The sequence below is a fragment of the Palaemon carinicauda genome, chromosome 4 (assembly GCF_036898095.1).
Source record: "Palaemon carinicauda isolate YSFRI2023 chromosome 4, ASM3689809v2, whole genome shotgun sequence".
NCBI lineage: Eukaryota > Metazoa > Arthropoda > Malacostraca > Decapoda > Palaemonidae > Palaemon > Palaemon carinicauda.
In genome coordinates this window covers 111,471,116-111,484,065 of record NC_090728.1, presented here as the reverse complement: position 1 = coordinate 111,484,065, position 12,950 = coordinate 111,471,116, and positions in this window count along the sequence as shown.

Below are 12,950 nucleotides of genomic sequence, written 5' to 3'. Positions count from 1 at the left end.
AGTGAAAACGAACGAAGAATTAAATAAAGAAAACCTTGGAAAAAACAAGAGAATCGTCTTCAGCGTAAAATTTCTCCTGTTTCCGCCTTTGAAGACATTTTGAAGATTCTTACTAGAGAGAGAGAAAGAGAGATACGGAAGGCGAACATTACATTCCGGGAATGAACGAAGATGAAATAAGAATGCTTCCAGAACGGTCTTCAGAGGGTTAGATTTGCCTCAGAAGCGTCTTAGCTGATAAATGTTACGATTCCCACATAAAGAAAACTATGAATAAATATTTGCTTTTGTTATGGTTTTTTTAATACCTTTCGGTATATCTTTATCTTGTGGATTCTTTCTCTCTCTCTCTCTCTCTCTCTCTCTCTCTCTCTCTCTCTCTCTCTCTCTCTCTCTCTCTCTGTCTCCTTCATACCTGAAGACATTTAGACTCCAGTTGAAGCCACAAGAGAATTTATTGTGTTTTCTCTCTCTCTCTCTCTCTCTCTCTCTCTCTCTCTCTCTCTCTCTCTCTCTCTCTCTCTCTCTCTCGGTCCTCAACTTGCTTTTTTTTTTTAAATAATGCTGAATTCAGGAAAGGTTTCGGTAATCATAAATATGGTTTTTCAAGTTTTCAAAGCATTTGGTGTGAATTTCGAAATAAAGGCAATGAAGAAAGCGGTAGGAATCCTCCTTAACGGAGGATGGCAATGGCGATCAGCTCTGGAGGAAGAGCTGGACTTGTGCGACGCGGCGCATCAGAACCTGCAGGATTACAGGACCCAAAACAGGATGTGGCGGCGTCTGCATTCTGCCCTTGGGTACATCGGTTTCTCGAACCTGGTCAGGTACGAGGAACCGAACCTGTCACCCTGCGACGGAACTCTGGTGGGCCTGGCGAGGGACATTGTCGGCGGCGAAGCAGCGGAGAAGGATGAGATTCTCCGTTTGGTCGACCAACATGTCTTTTGGCCGAAGATGGCCTTCCTCTTGGGCACAGCTGCCTTTGGCGCTGCTGCCGTCGGAGCATTTTTCTTTTTCAGGTACCTGTGTGGAAGAAACCAAAAAGGAGAAGAGACTGTGAGAGATGAAGAGCTTTTGCAGAATCTTCTCGAGCAAATCGGAGAAACTACCCAAGAAGAGGGTGAATTTCTTCCAGCTGAAGGAGTGTTCCAGGAAGAGCTGGAAGATGGTGAATTTCTTCCAGCTGAAGGAGCTTTCCAGGATGAACTGGAAGAGGAAATCGATCTTCCTGCTGAAGGAGTGTTCCAAGAAGAGCTGGAAGATGGTGAATTTCTTCCAGCTGAAGAAACTTTCCAGGATGAACTGGAAGATGAAATCGATCTTATTGCTGAAGGAGTATTCCATGATGCACTGGAAGATGAAATTGATCTTCCTGCTGGAGTGCTCCAGGATGAACTGGAAGAGGAAATCAATCTTCCAGCTGAAGGAGTGTTCCAAGAAGAGCTGGAAGATGGGGAATTTCTTCCAGCTGAAGGAGTGTTCCAGGAAGAGCTGGAAGATGGTGAATTTCTTCCAGCTGAAGGAGCTTTCCAGGATGAACTGAAAGATGAAATCGATCTTCCTGCTGAAGAAGAGGTCCAGTATGAAGTGGAAGATGAAATTGTTCTCCCTGTGGAAGAAAAAAGAGATGAACATACAGAGGAGAAGGAGGAAGAAGAAAGAGGAGAGAAACTAGATGAGGACAATCCAAAAGACAAAGAGTCTCTGCCTTTAGATTGGAATGAATATAAAAATGTGATCGACGGATTGAATTGCGATCTGGCCGAGCTGGAAATGATAACTAAAACATACATGTGCGTAGGTGGGAAAAGACTGGAAAATTATGAACTGGGAATTTTGCTGGGGCAAACCAGAGCGAAATACGAGGAGGAAATGGCTGGATTAAGGGGTGAGATCTCTTCTCTAAATAATATCATTGAGGAGACAGATAGTGTAATCTCTTCTCTAAATAATGTCATTGAGGGGAAAGAATTTGATATTTCTGAGGCAATGACAAAAGAAGGTAGTCTGAGTCATGAGAGGAGGCATAATCAGGTACTTCAAGAAGTACCTGAGAAGAAAGAGGAGGAGGAAGAGGAAAAAGAGATAAAATATGAAGAAGATCAAGAGGTAACATCGGAGGAATCAAGAGAAGAAGAAGAGGAAGATAGAAGAACAGACACACCTTTTCCCAAAACTGAAATCGAAGAGTCCCTTCCAGACACAATGAGTGAAACGGATAAAATAGTGCTCATGAATTGGATAGAACTCTGTCAAAAAGACCATCCACCTCACAAGATTCTGGGTTGCTCTGAAAATCCAACCAAAGAGGAGGCCTTGGCCGCCTATAATGGTAATTGTCAAACATGGGTTAACAGATATGGTAATTTTGACTACTGCACTGTCAAAGGCTGCGAGGGAGCCAGCATTATTCTTGAAAAGTTGGCAGAAAGTTATTTGCATCTGACCTGTTCACCGAAAGAACTTGCAACTATTGAAGAAATAATGAATCGTGGTTACGAAGATAAGATGAGCAATGCCTGGCTCATGATGAAGGACATCGATGTTGAAGAATTGATGGACCAAGAGGACCATGATATATCAGAAGATAACCAGGGGACACAGACAACTGCATCTGAAGACAGCTGCACCTGGAGAAGGGAGATAAGTAAGAAGAAAAGCAAGAAAATCATGAAAAAAAATAAAAAAAAACATAAAATACATCATTGGAAAAAGTACTAATCATTTGGAAGGATCAAAGGATTTGACTATGGAAGATGGAGAGAAAAAGGAACTTTTCTTTTTTGAGGAGGAAATATCCTTTGACGTAGAAGTACAAGCCTACATCATAGGAGTAAAAGTTCAGTGAAAAAAAAAATAAAAGAAAAAATAATAGAAACAAAAAAAATAAAAAACAAAAAAAAATAAAAAACAAAAAACCAAAAAAAATATATATGTATATATATTTTTCCACTTTTGATTTGAAAGGAATATTTTTTAAAAGGAATATAAGTTGTGTTAAGTTAAATTTCGGTTAATTTTGTGAGGAAAAGGAGACTAAGACAAGTTTTCCAGGACCAGAACTTCAAGATCTTCGACCTGATTACCCAGCTTAACTCTCCAGCTTGAACAATGATTGGAATAATCTGGAGGACTGGTGCTGCTGATGGAAGAAATCTGGCAGATTCCAGTATACTATGTACCTTGATGGGGTGTATAGGACCTTTGTCAAGTGTACAAATGGTCGGATATCTAGATCTATTCTTTTGGATACTAACCTTTGGGTGGTTCTGGGGGAATAATCTAGAAGACCGGCTCTGCAGAGGAATGAAGCTGGGATTCTTCTATTATGCAGTCTTGTCCTTATAGGTTGGCCCAAGATAGTTCAGCTGGGGAAGGAAGCTTCATCTCTAGTGAGGTGCTCATCCAATGGCTGCTGATGGAGGACTGGGAGCAGAGACAGTTTTGGTCCTAAGGATGCTAGGCTTAATTGCCAGCCCTAGAGAAGCTAGACTTAATTGTCTGGCATCAAGCTGCTTGGATTAAAGGCTTGGCTTAATTGCCTGGTCTAGAGAAGCTTGACTTAATCGTCTGGCTTCATGTTTCTTGGATTAAAAGCTTGGCTTAATTGCCTAGCCTAGAGAAGCTTGGCTTAATTGCCTAGCCTAGAGAAGCTTGGCTTAATTGCCTAGCCTAGAGAATCTTGGCTTAATTGTCTGGCTTCATACTTTTTAGACTGAAGGCTTGGTTTGATTGCCTGGTCTAGAGAAGCTTGGCTTAATTGTCTGGCTTCATGCTTTTTGGATTAAAGACTTGGCTTAATTGCGTGGTCTAGAGAAGCTTGGCTTAATTGTCTGGCTTCATGCTTTTTGGATTAAAGGCTTGGCTTAATTGCCTGGTCTAGAGAAGCTTGGCTTAATTGTCTGGCTTCATGCTTTTTGGATTGAAGGCTTGGCTTAATTGCCTAGTCTAGAGAAGCTTGGCTTAATTGTCTGGCTTCATGCTTTTTGGATTAAAGGCTTGGCTTAATTGCCTGGTCTAGAGAAGCTTGGCTTAATTGTCTAGCTTCATGCTACTTGGATTAAAGGCTTGGCTTTATTGCCTGGTCTAGAGAAACTTGGGTTAATTGTCTGGCTTCATGCTTTTTGGATTAAAGACTTGGCTTAATTGCCTGGTCTAGAGAAGCTTAACTTAATTGTCTGGCTTCATGCTACTTGGATTAAAGGCTTGGCTTAATTGCCTGGTCTAGAAAAGCTTGGCTTAATTGCCTGTTCTAGAGAAGCTTGGCTTAATTGTCTGGCTTCATGCTTTTTGGATTAAAGGCTTGGCTTAATTGCCTGGTGTAGAGAAGCTTGGCTTAATTGTCTGGCTTCATGCTTTTTGGATTAAAGGCTTGGCTTAATTGCCTGGTCTAGAGAAGCTTGGCTTAATTGCCTGGTCTAGAGAAGCTTGGCTTAATTGTCTGGCTTACTGCTTTTTGGATTGAAGGCTTGGCTTAATTGCCTGGTCTAGAGAAGCTTGGCTTAATTGTATGGCTTCATACTTTTTGGATTAAAGCCTTGGCTTAATGGCCTGGTCTAGAGAAGCTTGGCTTAATTGTCTGGCTTCATGCTCCTTGGATTAAAGGCTTGGCTTAATTGCCTGGTCTAGAGAAGCTTAGCTTAATTGTCTGACTTCATGCTGCTTGGATTAAAGGCTTGGCTTAATTGCCTGGTCTAGAGAAGCTTGGCTTAATTGTCTGGCTTCATGCATTATATATTGAAGACTTGGCTTAATTGCCTGGTCTAGAGAAGCTTGGCTTAATTGTCTGGCTTCATGCTTTTTGGATTGAAGGCTTGGCTTAATTGCCTGGTCTAGAGAAGCTTGGCTTAACTGTCTGGCTTCATGCTTTTTGGACTGAAGGCTTGGCTTAATTGCCTGGTCTAGAGAAGCTTGGCTAAATTGTATGGCTTCATGCTTTTTGGACTGAAGGCTTGGCTTAATTACCTGGCCTAAAGAAGCTTGGCTTAATTGTCTGGCTTCACGCTTTTTGGATTGAAGGCTTGGCTTAATTGCCTGGTCTAGAGAATCTTGGCTTAATTGTCTGGCTTCATGCTTTTTGGATTGAAGACTTAGCTTAGTTACCTGGTCTAGAGAAGCTTGGCTTAATTGTCTGGCTTCATGCTGCTTGGATTAAAGGCTTGGCTTAATTGTCTGGCTTTATGCTGCTTGGATTAAAGGCTTAGCTTAATTGCCTGGTCTAGAGAAGCTTGGGTTAATTGTCTGGCTTCATGCTTTTTGGATTAAAGACTTGGCTTAATTGTCTGGCTTCATGCTTTTTGGATTAAAGACTTGGCTTAATTGCCTGGTCTAGAGAAGCTAGGCTTGATTATCTGGTTCATGCTTTTTTGGATTGAAGGCTTGGCTTAATTGCCTGGCCTAAAGAAGTTTGGCTTAATTGTCTGGCTTCATGCTGCTTGGATTAAAGGCTTGGCTTAATTGCCTGGCCTAGAGAAGCTTGGCTTAATTGTTTGGCTTCATGCTCCTTGGATAAAAGGCTTGGCTTAATTGCCTGGCCTAAAGATGCTTGGCTTAATTGTCTGGCTTCCTGCTTTTTGGATTGAAGGCTTGGCTTAATTGCCTAGCCTAAAGAAGCTTGGGTTAATTGTCTGGCTTAATGCTTTTTGGATTGAAGGCTTGGCTTAATTGCCTGGTCTAGAGAAGCTTGGCTTAATTGTCTGGCCTTATGCTTTTTGGATTAAAGGCTTGGCTTAATTGCCTGGTCTAGAGAAGCTTGGCTTAATTTTATGGCTTCATGCTTTTTGGATTAAAGGTTTGGCTTAATTGCCTGGTCTAGAGAAGCTTAGCTTAATTGTCTGGCTTCATGCTTTTTGGATTAAAGACTTGGCTTAATTGCCTGGTCTAGAGAAGCTTGGCTTAATTGTCTGACTTCTTGCTGCTTGGATTAAAGGCTTGGCTTAATTGCCTGGTCTAGAGAAGCTTAGCTTAATTGTCTGACTTCATGCTGCTTGGATTAAAGGCTTGGCTTAATTGCCTGGTCTAGAGAAGCTTGGCTTAATTGTCTGGCTTCATGCATTATGTATTGAAGACTTGGCTTAATTGCCTGGTCTAGAGAAGCTTGGCTTAATTGTCTGGCTTCATGCTTTTTGGATTGAAGGCTTGGCTTAATTGCCTGGTCTAGAGAAGCTTGGCTTAACTGTCTGGCTTCATGCTTTTTGGACTGAAGGCTTGGCTTAATTGCCTGGTCTAGAGAAGCTTGGCTAAATTGTCTGGCTTCATGCTTTTTGGACTGAAGGCTTGGCTTAATTACCTGGCCTAAAGAAGCTTGGCTTAATTGTCTGGCTTCACGCTTTTTGGATTGAAGGCTTGGCTTAATTGCCTGGTCTAGAGAATCTTGGCTTAATTGTCTGGCTTCATGCTTTTTGGACTGAAGGCTTGGCTTAATTGCCTGGTCTAGAGAAGCTTGGCTAAATTGTCTGGCTTCATGCTTTTTGGACTGAAGGCTTGGCTTAATTACCTGGCCTAAAGAAGCTTGGCTTAATTGTCTGGCTTCACGCTTTTTGGATTGAAGGCTTGGCTTAATTGCCTGGTCTAGAGAATCTTGGCTTAATTGTCTGGCTTCATGCTGCTTGGATTAAAGGCTTGGCTTAATTGTCTGGCTTTATGCTGCTTGGATTAAAGGCTTGGCTTAATTGCCTGGTCTAGAGAAGCTTGGCTTAATTGTCTGGCTTCATGCTTTTTGGATTAAAGACTTGGCTTAATTGTCTGGCTTCATGCTTTTTGGATTAAAGACTTGGCTTAATTGCCTGGTCTAGAGAAGCTAGGCTTAATTATCTGGTTCATGCTTTTTTGGATTGAAGGCTTGGCTTAATTGCCTGGCCTAAAGAAGTTTGGCTTAATTGTCTGGCTTCATGCTGCTTGGATTAAAGGCTTGGCTTAATTGCCTGGCCTAGAGAAGCTTGGCTTAATTGTTTGGCTTCATGCTCCTTGGATAAAAGGCTTGGCTTAATTGCCTGGCCTAAAGATGCTTGGCTTAAATGTCTGGCTTCCTGCTTTTTGGATTGAAGGCTTGGCTTAATTGCCTAGCCTAAAGAAGCTTGGGTTAATTGTCTGGCTTAATGCTTTTTGGATTGAAGGCTTGGCTTAATTGCCTGGTCTAGAGAAGCTTGGCTTAATTGTCTGGCCTTATGCTTTTTGGATTAAAGGCTTGGCTTAATTGCCTGGTCTAGAGAAGCTTGGCTTAATTTTATGGCTTCATGCTTTTTGGATTAAAGGTTTGGCTTAATTGCCTGGTCTAGAGAAGCTTAGCTTAATTGTCTGGCTTCATGCTTTTTGGATTAAAGACTTGGCTTAATTGCCTGGTCTAGAGAAGCTTGGCTTAATTGTCTGACTTCTTGCTGCTTGGATTAAAGGCTTGGCTTAATTGCCTGGTCTAGAGAAGCTTAGCTTAATTGTCTGACTTCATGCTGCTTGGATTAAAGGCTTGGCTTAATTGCCTGGTCTAGAGAAGCTTGGCTTAATTGTCTGGCTTCATGCATTATGTATTGAAGACTTGGCTTAATTGCCTGGTCTAGAGAAGCTTGGCTTAATTGTCTGGCTTCATGCTTTTTGGATTGAAGGCTTGGCTTAATTACCTGGCCTAAAGAAGCTTGGCTTAATTGTCTGGCTTCACGCTTTTTGGATTGAAGGCTTGGCTTAATTGCCTGGTCTAGAGAATCTTGGCTTAATTGTCTGGCTTCATGCTTTTTGGATTGAAGACTTAGCTTAGTTACCTGGTCTAGAGAAGCTTGGCTTAATTGTCTGGCTTCATGCTGCTTGGATTAAAGGCTTGGCTTAATTGTCTGGCTTTATGCTGCTTGGATTAAAGGCTTAGCTTAATTGCCTGGTCTAGAGAAGCTTGGCTTATTTGTCTGGCTTCATGCTTTTTGGATTAAAGACTTGGCTTAATTGTCTGGCTTCATGCTTTTTGGATTAAAGACTTGGCTTAATTGCCTGGTCTAGAGAAGCTAGGCTTAATTATCTGGTTCATGCTTTTTTGGATTGAAGGCTTGGCTTAATTGCCTGGCCTAAAGAAGTTTGGCTTAATTGTCTGGCTTCATGCTGCTTGGATTAAAGGCTTGGCTTAATTGCCTGGCCTAGAGAAGCTTGGCTTAATTGTTTGGCTTCATGCTCCTTGGATAAAAGGCTTGGCTTAATTGCCTGGCCTAAAGATGCTTGGCTTAAATGTCTGGCTTCCTGCTTTTTGGATTGAAGGCTTGGCTTAATTGCCTAGCCTAAAGAAGCTTGGGTTAATTGTCTGGCTTAATGCTTTTTGGATTGAAGGCTTGGCTTAATTGCCTGGTCTAGAGAAGCTTGGCTTAATTGTCTGGCCTTATGCTTTTTGGATTAAAGGTTTGGCTTAATTGCCTGGTCTAGAGAAGCTTAGCTTAATTGTCTGGCTTCATGCTTTTTGGATTAAAGACTTGGCTTAATTGCCTGGTCTAGAGAAGCTTGGCTTAATTGTCTGACTTCTTGCTGCTTGGATTAAAGGCTTGGCTTAATTGCCTGATCTAGAGAAGCTTAGCTTAATTGTCTGACTTCATGCTTCTTGGATTAAAGGCTTGGCTTAATTGCCTGGTCTAGAGAAGCTTGGCTTAATTGTCTGGCTTCATGCATTATGTATTGAAGACTTGGCTTAATTGCCTGGTCTAGAGAAGCTTGGCTTAATTGTCTGGCTTCATGCTTTTTGGATTGAAGGCTTGGCTTAATTGCCTGGTCTAGAGAAGCTTGGCTTAACTGTCTGGCTTCATGCTTTTTGGACTGAAGGCTTGGCTTAATTGCCTGGTCTAGAGAAGCTTGGCTAAATTGTCTGGCTTCATGCTTTTTGGACTGAAGGCTTGGCTTAATTACCTGGCCTAAAGAAGCTTGGCTTAATTGTCTGGCTTCACGCTTTTTGGATTGAAGGCTTGGCTTAATTGCCTGGTCTAGAGAATCTTGGCTTAATTGTCTGGCTTCATGCTTTTTGGACTGAAGGCTTGGCTTAATTGCCTGGTCTAGAGAAGCTTGGCTAAATTGTCTGGCTTCATGCTTTTTGGACTGAAGGCTTGGCTTAATTACCTGGCCTAAAGAAGCTTGGCTTAATTGTCTGGCTTCACGCTTTTTGGATTGAAGGCTTGGCTTAATTGCCTGGTCTAGAGAATCTTGGCTTAATTGTCTGGCTTCATGCTGCTTGGATTAAAGGCTTGGCTTAATTGTCTGGCTTTATGCTGCTTGGATTAAAGGCTTGGCTTAATTGCCTGGTCTAGAGAAGCTTGGCTTAATTGTCTGGCTTCATGCTTTTTGGATTAAAGACTTGGCTTAATTGTCTGGCTTCATGCTTTTTGGATTAAAGACTTGGCTTAATTGCCTGGTCTAGAGAAGCTAGGCTTAATTATCTGGTTCATGCTTTTTTGGATTGAAGGCTTGGCTTAATTGCCTGGCCTAAAGAAGTTTGGCTTAATTGTCTGGCTTCATGCTGCTTGGATTAAAGGCTTGGCTTAATTGCCTGGCCTAGAGAAGCTTGGCTTAATTGTTTGGCTTCATGCTCCTTGGATAAAAGGCTTGGCTTAATTGCCTGGCGTAAAGAAGCTTGGCTTAAATGTCTGGCTTCCTGCTTTTTGGATTGAAGGCTTGGCTTAATTGCCTAGCCTAAAGAAGCTTGGGTTAATTGTCTGGCTTCATGCTTTTTGGATTGAAGGCTTGGCTTAATTGCCTGGTCTAGAGAAGCTTGGCTTAATTGTCTGGCTTCATGCTTTTTGGATTAAAGGTTTGGCTTAATTGCCTGGTCTAGAGAAGCTTGGCTTAATTTTATGGCTTCATGCTTTTTGGATTAAAGGTTTGGCTTAATTGCCTGGTCTAGAGAAGCTTAGCTTAATTGTCTGGCTTCATGCTTTTTGGATTAAAGACTTGAATTAATTGCCTGGTCTAGAGAAGCTTGGCTTAATTGTCTGACTTCTTGCTGCTTGGATTAAAGGCTTGGCTTAATTGCCTGGTCTAGAGAAGCTTGGCTTAATTATCTGGCTTCATGCTGCTTGGATTAAAGGCTTGGCTTAATTGCCTGGTCTAGAGAAGCTTGGCTTAACTGTCTGGCTTCATGCTTTTTGGATTGAAGGCTTGGCTTAATTGCCTGGTCTAGAGAAGCTTGGCTTAATTGTCTGGCTTCATGCTTTTTGCATTAAAGGCTTGGCTTAATTGCCTGGTCTAGAGAAGCTTGGCTTAATTGTCTGGCTTCATGCTTTTTGGACTGAAGGCTTGGCTTATTTGCCTGGTCTAGAGAAGCTTGGCTAAGTTGTCTGGCTTCATGCTTTTTGGACTGAAGGCTTGGCTTAATTGCCTGGTCTAGAGAAGCTTGGCTTAATTGTCTGGCTTAATGCTTTTTGGATTAAAGGCTTGGCTTAATTGCCTGGTCTAGAGAAGCTTGGCATAATTGTCTGGCTTCATGCTTTTTCGACTGAAGGCTTGGCTTAATTGCCTGGTCTACAGAAGCTTGGCTTAATTGTCTGGCTTCATGCTTTTTGGATTGAAGGCTTGGCTTAATTGCCTGGTCTAGAGAAGCTTGGCTTAATTGTCTAGCTTCATGCTCCTTGGATTAAAGGCTTGGCTTAATTGCCTGATCTAGAGAAGCTTAGCTTAATTGTCTGACTTCATGCTGCTTGGATTAAAGGCTTGGCTTAATTGCCTGGTCTAGAGAAGCTTGGCTTAATTGTCTGGCTTCATGCATTATGGATTGAAGACTTGGCTTAATTGCCTGATCTAAAGAAGCTTGGCTTAATTGTCTGGCTTCATGCTTTTTGGATTGAAGGCTTGGCTTAATTGCCTGGTCTAGAGAAGCTTGGCTTAACTGTCTGGCTTCTTGCTTTTTGGACTGAAGGCTTGGCTTAATTGCCTGGTCTAGAGAAGCTTGGCTTAATTGTCTGGCTTCATGCTTTTTGGACTGAAGGCTTGGCTTAATTACCTGGCCTAAAGAAGCTTGGCTTAATTGTCTGGCTTCATGCTTTTTGGATTAAAGGCTTGGCTTAATTACCTGGTCTAGAGAAGCTTGGCTTAATTGTCAGGCTTCATGCTTTTTGGATTGAAGACTTAGCTTAATTACCTGGTCTAGAGAAGCTTGGCTTAATTGTCTAGCTTCATGCTGCTTGGATTAACCCTTGGCTTAATTGTCGGGCTTTATGCTGCTTGGATTAAAGGCTTGGCTTAATTGCCTGGTCTAGAGAAGCTTGGCTTAATTTTCTGGCTACATGCTTTTTGGATTAAAGACTTGGCTTAATTGTCTGACTTCATGCTTTTTGGATTAAAGACTTGGCTTAATTGCCTGGTCTAGAGACGCTTGGCTTAATTATCTGGCTACATGCTTTTTTGGATTGAAGGCTTGGCTTAATTGCCTGGCCTAAAGAAGTTTGACTTAATTGTCTGGCTTCTTGCTGCTTGGATTAAAGGCTTGGCTTAATTGCCTGGCCTAGAGAAGCTTGGCTTAATTGTCTGGCTTCATGCTGCTTGGATTAAAGGCTTGGCTTAATTGCCTGGCCTAAAAAGCTTGGCTTAATTGTCTGGCTTCCTGCTTTTTGGATTGAAGGCTTGGCTTAATTGCCCAGCCTAAAGAAGCTTGGGTTAATTGTCTAGCTTCATGCTTTTTGGATTGAAGGCTTGGCTTAATTGCCTGGTCTAGAGAAGCTTGGCTTAATTGTCTGGCTTCATGCTTTTTGGATTAAAGGCTTGGCTTAATTGCCTGGTCTAGAGAAGCTTGGCTTAATTGTCTGGCTTCATGCTTTTTGGATTTAAGGCTTGGCTTAATTGCCTGGTCTAGAGAAGCTTGACTTAATTGTCTGGCTTCATGCTTTTTGGATTAAAGACTTGGCTTAATTGCCTGGTCTAGAGAAGCTCGGCTTAATTGTCTGACTTCATGCTGCTTGGATCAAAGGCTTGGCTTAATTGCATGGTCTAGAGAAGCTTGGCTTAACTGTCTGGCTTCATGCTTTTTGAATTAAAGGCTTGGCTTAATTGCCTGGTCTAGAGAAGCTTGGCTTAAGTTTATGGCTTCATGCTTTTTAGATTAAAGGCTTGGCTTAATTGCCTGGTCTAGAGAAGCTTGGCTAAATTGTCTGGCTTCATGCTTTTTGGACTGAAGGCTTGGCTTAATTGCCTGGTCTAGAGAAGCTTGGCTTAATTGTCTGGCTTCATGTTTTTTGGATTAAAGGCTTGGCTTAATTGCCTGGTCTAGAGAAGCTTGGCTTAATTGTCTGGCTTCATGCTTTTTCAACTGAAGGCTTGGCTTAATTGACTGGTCTAGAGAAGCTTGGTTAATTGTCTGGCTTCATGCTTTTTGGATTAAAGACTTGGCTTAATTGCCCGGCCTAAAGAAGCTTGGCTTAATTGTCTGGCTTCATGCTTTTTGGATTGTAGGCTTGGCTTAATTGCCTGGCCTAAAGAAGCTTGGCTAAATTTTCTGGCTTAATGCTTTTTGGATTGAAGGCTTGGCTTAATTGCCTGGTCTAGAGAAGCTTGGCTGAATTGTCTGGCTTCATGCTTTTTGGATTAAAGGCTTGGCTTAATTAGGTGGTCTAGAGAAACTTGGCTTAATTGTCTGGCTTCATGCTTTTTGGATTAAAGGCTTGGCTTAATTGCCTGGTCTAGAGAAGCTTAGCTTAATTTTCTGGCTTCATGCTTTTTGGATTAAATACTTGGCTTAATTGCCTGATCTAGAGAAGCTTGGCTTTATTGTCTCTCTTCATGCTTTTTGGATTAAAGACTTGGCTTAATTGCCTGGTCTAGAGAAGCTTGGCTTAATTGTCTGGCTTCATGCTTTTTGGATTAAAGACTTGGCTTAATTGCCTGGTCTAGAGAAGCTCTGCTTTATTGTCTAGCTTCATGCTTTTTGGATTAAAGGCTTGGCTTAATTGCCTGGTCTAGAGAAGCTTGGCTTAATTATCTGGCTTTATGCTGCTTGGATTAAA